Source organism: Mus pahari, unplaced genomic scaffold (assembly GCF_900095145.1).
Source record: "Mus pahari unplaced genomic scaffold, PAHARI_EIJ_v1.1 scaffold_10500_1, whole genome shotgun sequence".
Classification (NCBI taxonomy): Eukaryota; Metazoa; Chordata; class Mammalia; order Rodentia; family Muridae; genus Mus; species Mus pahari.
The window spans coordinates 7,421-20,691 of NW_018393164.1; positions in this window are offsets into that span (position 1 = coordinate 7,421).

The window sequence follows — 13,271 nt, forward strand, 5'->3', positions numbered from 1 at the left end:
GTAACCTATGCCCAGTTGTGCAACAGGACACAGGAATAAAACAACAGCTGAAACCAGAAAGCAGCCAATACCGGAAGAAGACCCAGATCCTGCATTCCATGAATAGAAACTAGGGATTTTCTAAGATAGTATTTGTTCCCAGTGGACCCTGTTTAATTAATGTGAGCCATCATGAATACCTCATGTGTCATCAGAAGTTCCTCAGAATTTGGGGATTAGACTTTATTCTTTGTTCATAGATAACAAATGTCCTTACATTTTGTAAATAAAGCCAAATCCTTCTCAATAAACAATTCTTCAAATGAGAAACAAATGCAATGAAATGCTGTGAATTGAATGACAGTGTAATCAGGGCACAGTAATCAATTAAACTGGAATTTTCAGAACTATGAATAAATGCATAAGCAAAGACAATGTCTTCAAAATCAATGGCCTCATCTTTTATAATGAAAATTTAGAGTGTTAAAAAAAAAACCCAACTATCACAGATGAAGGCATATGAGAGGAAAGGGTAATATAAGAGAAGCCACTGGCCCTGCATGATGGCAAGTCATCCCAGACAAGTAGAAGACCTGGGGTCAACAGCTTCCTTACATATTAGAAAGATCCTGTCTCAAGTTAAATTGACCCACAGCTACCACATATGGCCAGGACTAGTTAGATTTAGTTATTTTGTTAAGGCATGAAGTTGGGAGAAGGAGCTTTTGAGGTATATGCAGGTGGTGATGCAGGAGGAGCTAAGGGTTAAATATAGTTATATTTTATTGTATATTTTATGAACTCAAGAATAAAAGAAAAAAGTAAATGGTCCACTCTAGTGAGTAGCTGGAGGCTTGAAATGGAGGAGGATATAAGGAGTCTATGGAGGTGACCTTAGCTGAGATTCCTACCAGAAGAAGATACAGAGACTTAAGTGGCCAAGAGGTACCTCAACTGTCATGGGACTCATCTCTTAATTTCCTCTGGTTCCCACACAAATGTCACAACTTTAGGAAAGCATACCCTGGCAACCCTTGCTCAAATACCCCCTCTCTTTTCACTTTCATTCTTCCTGACCAAGGCTTCTGTAACTTTTGACTCCATATATAATTATTTCTTTGGTCATAGTCTGATTGGTAAGACAAAAAGGGAATAGACAGGTCATTGCCTAGGATGGTAGGATCTATACCCTATGTGATCACTGAAGACAAGTTGCCAGCATGGAGCAAGGTCAGGCAATATTTTTGGTTAAGGTCAGATGCTAGATAAAGTTTGATAGACAAATCCCTGTGGCTACCTAGATCTTCCATTGGAGGAGGAGGCAAGCTGACATGCTTGTACTTATTATTGTGTTTGAAAACTGTGCTTGAGTTTGAGTTAGTGCCCTCATTTGTGAACATTCTGAAGATGTGCCAGACCTGCAGACAAAATACTTGAAAGAAGTCAGATTTCCCTTTTTCTCAACACTGCACTGCACTTGCTAAATAATACAAAGCTGCTAAACATGGTACAAAGCTCAGCAGTGCTCTTAAATGGACAAGACACAGTCTGAGGTGTCAGAGCCAGTGGGCATGCCAAAATGTTCAGGGAAGTCTCTATTAGGGATCAGAGGTTCTTTTAGACTATGATTTGTTAGCCTGACTCTAGTATCATTGACCTCTCACTGATCTGGATTTGGGATTACCTCTGTAGATTCAGTTGAGCTCATTTCTGTTTCTTGGTAGTAAGGTTTTAGTTTGTTATCACTGAAGTCTGAATGGGACAGTGGAACTTGCAGGAAGTGATATTATGTCTGAGTGATGTGTATTAATTCCTTTCCAGCTCCTTTTCACCTGGCAGCATAAATCGACATCAGATATCTCCTTCTAAAATAGTTGGGATAAAGAAGGTTTGCATTGGTGGGTGAATTTTGTAAGTTTTGTATAACCTCTACAGAGTCTTTGGAAGCCCAATAATCCTATTGTATCTTCTCGCACACAACAGCAGGATTGAAGAACATGCACAGTCATAGCTGTTATTTTATGTGGGTTCTCGCATGCTGATTTAAGGTACAGAATCTGTGCATTAAGAGTTATAACTCAGACCTGGTATGCTGACTCGACACCCACTCTTATAATACCCAGAGGAACTCGAATCCCAGGTGCTCTGATATGCTCAGTATCACAGGTGAGGTCACAACATCTGCCCCAACACCAAGCTTAACTGGGACTCCCACAGGAACCAAGGAAGCATTAACTAGCCAGTGGCATGGGTTCCTTCCAGCTTGCACCTGTGCCTGGAGCAGACCCACGGTACTGGTTCCCCACTCACTACAACAACACCCAGAGGAATCTGGACTCCCAAATGCTCTGAAACAACAGGATGTCAGGAGCTTGGGCACACCAGGATTTCAGAATCCAAGAGGCAGCTTGACTTTCAGGAGCTCTGAGACACCCGGGACATCAGAATCCCAGGATCCAAGAATCACAGGATAACAGAGACAGCTGGACTCTGAAGAGTTCTGACACAACAAGGATCAAAGGAGGGATAGGCTGTAGTCAGACACACCTAGGGCAGTTAGTACTATGGATAATCATATAGAGAAAGGCAAGCACTAGAAAGAACATAAATAATCAAGAGAAACCAATGCTACTTGACAATGTTAGAAATCAGTTTTTCCACCACACCAAGCCATGGATATGCTAATATACCTGAAAAGCAAGATTCAGATCTAAATGTCTAGCTCATGAATACGATAGATGACTTTAAGAAGGACATAACTCACATAAAGAAATACAGAGGTAAACAAGTAGAATAATACCTTAAAGAGGAAAAAAAATTTAATCTTTTAAGGAAATACAGAAAAACACAATCAGGTGAAGCAATGGAACAAAACCATCCAGGAACTAAAAATGGAAATAGAAACATTAAAGAAAACACAAAGGTAGACAAATCTGGAGGAGGAAAACCTCAAAAAGAAATCAGGAGTCATAAATGCAAACATCACCAACAGAATACAAGAAATAGAAGAGAGAATGTCAGGCATAGAAGATACCCTAGAAGACATTGACACAGGAGTCAAAGAAAATACAAAAAGCAAAAAAGCTAATAAATCAAAACAGTCTAGAAATCCAGGGCACAATGAAAATACTGAACCCAAGAATAACAGGTGTAATGTTGGGGTCTCCCAGCTCCTTGTTGTCGCCAAGCCTACCTTGCAGTTACACTAATCACTCTCCTTCAAAACACGAGNCCCCTACAGGCGCTGAGACCCACCAGAGAGTTGCTGTGTCTCCACCGCCTACCGAGAGGACCCCCCAGATCTCCCAGAATGCAGCATCCTTGGACCACCTACGCCAACAGACATTCATACCTGCCTAGATCCTGAGGAGGGGGCTGGGAATCTTTCCATGTTATTTAAATGGAGTTCGGTTATTAAACTTTGAGCCTCGAACAGAAAATTTTGTCCTGGCTTCCAAATTTCTCTCACACATTCCATTTCAGGCGAGCCTACCTCTCAGGATGAACCCAGACCGGATAAAAGTGAGTTTTGTCAGAAACTCACAGTGTAAAAGAGAATAAATATTTCCAACTCAAAGGGCCAGCAAACATCTTTGACAAAAAAAAAAAAAAAAAGAAAACTTCATAACAAATTTTCCTAATAAACAAGCTGGAGTAGGAATTCTAGTATCCTATAAAAACAGACTTTCAACCAAGAGTTATAAAAAAAAGACGGGGCAGGAAACTGCATACTCATCAAAGGAAAAATACACCAAGAGAAACTCTCAATTCTAAACCTCTATGCCCCAAATGCAGGGCACACAGACATGTAAAAGAAACATTAGTGAAGCTCAAAACACACACAGAACCTCACACATGAAAAATAGGGGACTTTACACCTCACTGTTATGTGGAAAGCCTTTTGGGGTACTACTTGGCAGGAGTCTGATATTGGCATAGGACAAAGAAGTGGGCTTCAGACAGGAGCCTGACCTTGGCCATGACAAGGAAGTAAGTTCAGGCAGGAATTTGACATTAGGGCATAATGAGGAAGTAAGTTTCAGCAAGCATCTAACTTTAGGCTGTAATAGAGAAGTAAGGTAAGGCAAGAATTTTAGTCCTAGGGTGGAACAGAAGAACTAGGCTTCAGGCAAGATTTTTGGACTTGGACAAGGAAGTCGGCTCCAGTATTTGGGTCATTTTGACAAGCCCTTTTAAACAACTGTCATGGCAGCACAACACATACAATTCCATGCTGCTTTGTTAGTTCCTTATTGTACTGCTTGCCCAAAATACTTGCATGTAATTAAAATGTTATAAAAAGTGAATTGGAAAATAAAAATTTGTCTTCAGTCTCAGAATGGCCTGGAGTCATACTACAATGTTGTCTAACTGTCTTTTTTCTTTTTAATCCTCACTCCCTCTCTGGAGAACCTGTTGACAGACTGAGTGGGCTTGGTCACTATCACCAATAGACAGATCATGGAAACAGTATATAAACAGAGACACAGTGAAATTAATAGAAGTTATGAACCAAATAGACTTAACAGATGTCTGCAGAACATTTCACCTAAAACAAAAGAATATACATTTTTTCTGGCATCTCATGGCACCTGCTCCAAATCTGACTATATAATTGGAAACATAACAGGCCTCAATCAATACAAGAAAATGGAAATAATCCCATGCATCTTATCAGATAATCATATCTCAGGCTGGTTTTCACCACCAACAAAAACAACAGGAAGCCCACATACACATGAAAGCTAAACAAGTTATCTACTTAATGATAACTTGGCTATGGAAGAAATAAAGAAAGAACTAAAAGACTTTTAAGAATTTAATGAAAATGAAGGCACAACATAGCCACAGTTATCGCACACAGTGAAAGCAATGTTAAGAGGAAAGCTCATAGTTCTGAGCGCCTTGAAAAGGAAATTGGAGGGAGCATGCACTAGCAGCTTAGCATCACAAAAATCTCTAGAACAAAAAAGAAGCATATATACCAAAGAGGAGTGTATTTAAGGAAATAATCAAATGCATGGTTGAAATCAACCAAATCGAAACAAAAAGAACTATATAAAGAATCAACAAAATCAGGAGCTGGTACTTTGAGAAAATCAACAAGATAGATAAATCCATAACCAGACTAACTAGAGGGCAGAGAGATAGTATCCAAATTAACAAAATCAGAAATGAAAACAGAGACATAACAGAAACTGAAAAATGTTCAAAAATTATCAGATCCTACTACAAAAGCCTATAATCAACAGAACTGGAACATCTAGATGAAATGGATGATTTTTCTAGACAGATAAGAGGTATCAAAGTTAAATCAGGATCAGATATATGATTTAAACAGTCCCAAAATCCCAGAGGAAATAAAAGCAGTCGTTAAAAGTCTTCCTACCAAAACATCCCCAGAACCACATGGTTTTAGTGCAGAATTCTAGAAGACCTTCAAAGAACCCCTAATACCAGTCTAAAACCAATATTTCTCAAGCTATTTCATAAAATAGAAACGGAAGGAACACTACTTAATGCATTCAAGGAAGCCAGAGTTACACTGATATATAAGCCACACAAAGACTCAACAAAGAAAACTTCAGACAAACATCCCTTATGAATATTGATGCAAAAATACTCAATAAAATTCTTGCAAACCGTAGTCAAGAACACATCAAAATGATCATTCACCATTATAAGGTAGCCTTCATCCCAGGGATGTGGGGGTGGTTCAATATAGAAAAATCCATCAATGTAATCAACTATATAAAAAAACTCAAAGAAAAAAAAAACACACACGTGATCATCTCATTAGATGTTGAGAAACCATTTGACAAAATCCAACACCCATTCATGATAAAAGTCTTGAAAAGATCAGGAATTCAAGGCTCATACCTAAACATAATAAAAACAATATACAGCAAAATAGTAGGCAACAATAAACTAAATGGAGAGAAACTTAAACAACCCCACTAAAATCAGAGACTAGACAAGGCTGCCTACTCTCTTGCTCCCTATTCAACATAGTACTTGAAGTTAGCCAGAGCAATTAGCCAACAAAAGGAGATCAAATTGGAAAGGAGGAAGTCAAAATATCACTGTTTGCAGATGATATGATAGTATATATAAGTGACCCCAAAAATTCCACCAGAGAACTCCTGAACCTGATAAACAAATTCAATGAAGTAGCTGGATATAAAATTAACTCAAACAAATCAATGGCCTTCCTCTACACAAAGGATAAACAGGCTGAGAGAGAAATTATGGAAACAACACCCTTCGCAATAGTCATAAATAATATAAATACCTTGGTGTGACTCTAACTAAGCAATTGAAAGATATGTATGATAAAAACTTCAAGTCTCTGAAGAAAGAAATCTAAGAATACCTCAGAAGACAGAAAGAGCTCCCATGCTTGTGGATTAACAGGATTAATATAGTGAAAATGGCTATCATGCCAAAAACAATCTACAGATTCAATGCAATTCCCGTCAAAGTCCCAACGCGATTCTTCACAGAGTTAGAAAGAACAATTTTCAAATTCATCTGGAATAACAAAAAACTTAGGATAGAGAAAACTATGTTCAAAAATATAAGAACTTCTGGAGGAATCACCATCCTTGTCCTTAAGCTGTACAATGGATAAAGTGTGATTAAAAACTGCAAGGTATTGGTACAGCAACAGCCATGTAGGTCAATGGAATTGAATTGAAGACCCAGAAATGAACCCACATACCTGTGCTCACTTGATCTTTGACAAAGGAGCTAAAACCATCCAGTAGATAAAAGACAGCATTTTCAACAAATTGTGTTGGCTTAACTGGCAGTTAGCATTTAGAAGAATGCGAATTGATCCATTCTTATCTCTTTGTACAAAGTTCAAGTCTAAGTGTATCAAGGAATTCCACATAAAACCAGAGACACTGAAACTTATAGAGGAGAAAGTGGGGAAGAGCCTCAAAGATATGGGCACAGGGGAAAAATTCCTGAACAGAACACCAATGACTTGTGCTGTAAGTTCAAGAATTGACAAAGGGACCTCATGAAATTGCAAAGCTTCTCTAGGGTAAAAGACACTGTCAATAAGACAAAAAGGCCACCAACAGATGGCCTTTCCCCCCAAATCTTTACCTATCCTAAATCTAATAGGGGACTAATATTCAATATATACAATGAACATAAGAAGTTAGACTTCAGAAAACCAAATAACCCTATTAAAAATGGGGGTACAGAGCTAAACAAAGAATTTTCAACTAAGGAATACTGAATGGCTGTGAAGCACCTAAAATTTTGTTCATTATCCTTAGTCATCAGGGAAATGCAAATCAAAACCACCCCGAGAGTCCACCTTACACCAGTCAGAATGGCTAAGTTCTAAAACTCAGGTGATAGCAGATGCTGGCGAGCATGTGGAGAAAAAGAACTCTCCTCCATTCCTTTTGGGACTGCGAGCTGGTACAACCCCTCTGATGATCAGTCTGGTGGTTCCTCAGAAAATGGGACATAGGACTACCTGAAGACCGAGCTATTCCACTCTTGGGCATATACCGAGAATATGCTCCAACATGTAATAAAGACACATGCTCGATGATGTTTATAGCAGTATTATTTATAATATCCAGAAGGAGGAAAGCACCCAGATGTCCCTCAACAGAGGAATGGATACAGAAAATGTGGTACATTTACACAATGGAGTACTACTCAGATATTCAAATTAATGACTTCATGAAATTTTTATGCAACTGGATGGAATTAGAAAATATCATCCTGAGTGAGATAACATACTCAGAACAGACATTTTATGTACTCACTGATAAGTGGATATTAGGAAAAAAGATAGAAATACCCATGGTAAAACTAATAGAATTTATGAACCTCGAGAAGAAGGAAAACCAAACTGTGGATGCTTTGGTCCTATTTAGAAGTGGGAAGATAATAACCACAGGAGGGTCAGGCTTAGAAGGAATTGGGAGTAAGAGAGAAAGTGGAGAGGGAACACGTGGGAGCAGGATTAGGTGTAGGAGGAGATGGTGGTGATGTACAGAGGGTCAGGAAATTGAACAGAGGTGTGTAGCAATGGGGGTTGGGGAACTGGGGGTAATCGACAGAAAGTCCCTGAAGACAGGAAATTTTGCAAGAAGCTCTCAGGACAAAACTGGGATGACATTAGATGGAATACCCAACAAAGGGGAGATAGAACCAGTAGAGACCATATCTACTGGTTAGGCAAAGCACATGTTGAGCGTTGGTGTCATCGACTCTTCTCAAAATTTTAACCCTAAATTTTTCTTGTCTAAATTAAATATGGGGACAAAGAATAGAGCAGAAACTGAAGGAAAGGCCACCCAGAGACTGCCCTACCTAGCGAACCATCTCATATACAGGCACCAAACCCGGACACTATTGCTGATGCCAAGAAGTGCTTGCTTACAGGAGCCTTTTACGGATGACTTCTGAGAGGCTGTCCCAGAACCTTACAGATTCAGATGCATATGGTTGTGGCCAACCATTGGATGAGCACACGGATCACATTAGAGGAATTAGAGGAAGGATGGAAGGGGTTGAAAGGGTTTGCAAGCCCATAGGAAAAACAATGTCAACCATGGACTTAACCATCAACCAAAGAATACACATGGAGAGACCCTTGGCTCCAGCTGCATATATTGCAGAGGGGACCTTATCTGGATTCAGTGGGAGAGGAGGCCATAGGTCCTGTGAAGGCTTGATGTCTTAGCATAGGGGAATATTAGGGCAGTAAAGGAGGAGTGAGTGTGTGGGTGGGCAGACACACTCATAAAAACAGAAGAGAGGAGGTTGGGATCGAGGTTTTCAAAGGGGAGAAAAAGAAGGGGTTAATGTTTGAAATGTAAATAAATAAAATAACCAATAAAAAATTTTTAAAAATGCATACACATAAAAATAAAATAGATCAAACTGTAAAGAAAAAAAGAAAGAAATTAGGAGAGAAAATATTTGAATAGAAAGGCACAAAGGAATTGGGAATGGGTGTATCATGTTAAGCCAGTAGTAAGAAATATAGAAATATAGACTAGGATATCATTATAGAATTGCAAATTGAGCATGCTCACAGAATGTCTTGAAGGGAGAACAAAGTTGAATGAACAGGGGAATCAGCCAGTGGCAAGATGAGCAATAGATATGGGTCATGGAGGTGCAGATATGCAATGTAGCAAACAAAGTACATGCTACGTTGGTGTCAATGTGCCCTAAAGAAACACTATAATTTATGGTATGTTGAAAGAAATCATAATTATTAAATACAAAATATTGATACTTGACTAAATTTGAACTACTAGAAATTTCATTTGTACTCTTTTTTTTTTTTTGGTTTTTTTTTTTTTTTTTTTTTTTGGTTTTTTTCGAGACAGGGTTTCTCTGTATAGCCCTGGCTGTCCTGGAGCTCACTTTGTAGACCAGGCTGGCCTTGAACTCAGAAATCCGCCTGCCTCTGCCTCCCAAGTGCCGGGATTAAAGGTGTGCGCCACCACCGCCCGGCTCATTTGTACTCTTGATAAACAATGTTCCTCTGCATTTTTATGAAAGATTTCTCCATTGTCATTCTTCTAGATATAAGTGTCTGCATTCTAGGACAGTTTATCATAGATCAAGACATAGGGAAAACAGTGACTCTTATGTAATACATATATATCAAATGAAAAACTCTAAACTTGTTTGACTCATTCAAACACAAAATAGGGCGTATCATCCCCAAAATCCATGAAATGCATACATATGTTCTGTTTTCTTTCAGTACAAATCCTCTGAAACAGGTTAATGAGTGTACAGTCTTTAGCAAACTCTCAGATGGTCAGTGTTGATTCTAGAATACAACCAAGAATAAATGGGTAGAAAGAACTAATATGGAAAGTTTATACATTTAAACGTGGTGGTCCCTCACTATCACTATTTTTTCTAAGACACTAAAACTGTTTTTAAACAATACTTCTTCTTAGACACTACTGCAATGTAAAATGATGAAAAACAATGTATGAAAACAAATCGAATATAGAATCGATGGGTCAGCACAAATTACTAAATTGAAAAAAATTGAGGATTTTGGAGGAAGATAATTTGGAATTCTAATAATAAGGTAACTTTTTCATTACTAATGAATTTTAAGATGGTAGAGTGAACTTTTCCTTTTATTGGAAATAAAGCACATAGCATGGCATTATCCCTGGATCTTCTTGAGCCTTTAAAACCAAAAGTTTACCATGTAAATTAACTGTGGATCTGTGAAGAAGTGTATAATTTTGGACAGAGCTGAATTAAGTATATTTTGGGATTTGATGTGTTCGTTGATTCTCAAGAGAATGGAAGCACAGGCCTTGTTTAGATATTCTTATCTGTCAGTTCTATGTCATAGTCTACACTCTATGTGGTCTGTGGAACTCAGTGACTATAAACATGAGACTGCCTCTCCTGACTTGAACTTTGTAATGCAATGTCATGAGTATCCACAGGATCTAAGAATGTATAATTACTGGTTGTCTCACTGTGAATCATTTTACAAAATCCACTGACATCATTTCTAATTTTGTTCACATAACAGCTTGTTGAAACTTTCCAAGGACCAAATTTGGACAAGGGGGCTTCCGACCAGGTGTTCACAAACAAGAGTGATATCATGGAGACTGAGAATGAATTATCCTAAGTATTGATCTACCAATGTTTATTACATTGACTGTGGACACCAGTTGAAGAGACCTAGGGAAGAGAGTGTTCAAGTTTCCTCCAGGGCTCAAAAGCAATCTGAAAAACAAATGAATCATGAATATGAAACAAACCTCTCCTTTGCCCAGAGAAATAAAAGCTGGTAGAAATTTGATGTGCTGATGTACATGGCACTTCACAATCCATACTTCCCAGGTTTAAGGTAGGACAAATATACCCAATTTCATGGTAGTCTTCTTTCTGCTCAACATTCCACTTGCCATAGCCAATTTCATTGATCCCAGTTGCTTTTGGAGGATAAATTTGAGTGAAGTCAATGATATAGACTTGGACATAACTTGTTCCTTCATCCTTGGAACAGTACAGAGGCCTATGGAGAAAGATTATTTCAACCAGACTCTGATTGTCTTGTTAGTGCATTTGTATTTTCCATGTAAATGACAACTTGAATATTTCTTGAGTGATCTGAGGAAAAAGTTAGGCAAATACTTGAGTCTTCTGTCCTGTTGCCAAGTCTGAACACCAGGAAACAACCTTAATTCCCTTACATATTCAACCCTATTTTCTCATGTTAATTAATCCAGTGAAGGTTTTGATTTTCTTCCAGGTGGCTTCTGACTTAAGGCTGGAAGCTTGGGAATAAAGGATTATGAACGTTGATCCATTACATAAAACCATCCTATTAACAGTTTATATTGCACTCTAGATAGTGATGGCTTACTGAAATTGATCCTGTAATATTTCATTCATTGTGTTTTACTCCCTGTACATGTAAACAGAGGGTCATATACTCTGCTGACAATCTTTGCATAAATGTGTTGCTTCTAGAGCATATGCTGGCTCCAGTAATAGTCATTGCAAATATAGTTGTCTAGAACTTTATGTATATATAAACTTACCCTTTAAAATAATTGCCTGTGGTCACTTCTTGCCTTATAATGCTTCATCAGTTTTGGAAAGAAAGAACTTTACACTCAGAAATTCATACTTCATGAATGCCTGGGTGGATATTTTTGTATGTATATAAGCTAGGAATATTTAGGTCATTAGAGGGCAAGACATCCAAGTGTTTTAAAAAGTAGAGTATAAAAGACGTGCGGCTTCATGCTTCACCATGTTCATGTACATTCACTGGCTTTTATGTTTTATAAAGTTCAGTTCTGCACTCATCTCTTTAGAGTAAAAAATAATTGGAGCATAGGCAATCAAATAATACATTTACATTCCTTAAACAGTGAGGTTATCAATAATAGTGGTAACTGCTTAAGTCTGTTTTCACTAGCAAGGATAACAGCTGTGCTGTGGGATAGTAGGGAAAATTTGACAACAGTGACATAGGAGTTTTTTATTATTTTTTTCCTCATTTAAGAAACATACCTTCTCTTTTCATGTCTAAGCTGGTTAATATCTGACCATTTTAGGACATTTACATCTTGTGTAACTTCTTTCAGTAATTTTAGTAAATATAAAGTGTATGTGTTACCAATGTGGTATCAGAACCAATTTTTTGGATTGCTGAGAGTTATTTTAAAACACACCCCTTTCTACTACAAGGCTAATCATTTAACTCAAGTAACTGTTGTTTCCTAAATTTTATTTGGAGGAAGCACTTTGACAATTGCATAAGGCCTATTCTCAAAATTATTTTGTGTATGAGTAAAATTTTTAATTGAGATTATTTTTGTGGTTCTAATAATGAATACTCTAAACTGTCTTATTTTATACAGCATAGAATGAAAAGAACACAGGGGTACAATTTTTGGTGAAAACCTGATTTGTTTTATATCTTAAATTTGATCATTAAATATATAGGTGTATGCTTAGTGTTTATTGTTAAGATTATATGAAATGACAAGGATGAGATGGGAGATATTATTCTTTACATAAACATAAAAACAATAGGGTATTAATCCATTCCCACTGACTTGTGGGCCACTTTTATTACAAAAAGGGAACATATTCCATTCAATTTATACTAAAATATCTTCTATTTCATTAACAAATAATACTGCCACATACAAATATTACTAAAATTTCCGTTTTTTCCTACTTTTTAGTAGGATGCTAGTGTTATTTTAGTGTAACTGTAAAGGTTATCAAATATGCTTTCTAAAAATTACATTATAATGAAGAGAAGTCAACAGAGGAACATATCACATTCCTTTGTAAAAAGAAAGTAGGTCAATGATACTCAAGTGGTACTCTCTGCAATAAGAACCTCGCACAAGTGTACACCTGCATATTTGAAGTGAAGATAGTCTACAGCAAAGTATCTTACAAAACACTTGGAATTATTTCCCTCTTAAGACCTAAATAAAATATACTCAAATAATACAAACATATGCATAGTCATCTACCAATTACCAAGGTCATGTTGGATATTTGAATTTATTTAAAATAAATCTTTAGAATAGATTTTCTTTCAGCAAAAAAATTAGAAAAAATTAACAAGATGAGGAAAGATATGAAATGACATTTAAAGAATACTGACCACTAATTAGAAGTGATTGTAAGTACAGGCATCAAATATTGCTACAAAAAGACTGATAAATGATACTTTCACCACCTTTATCAATTCAGTTAATTTCAAAAGAAAATATTATGAACTCAAT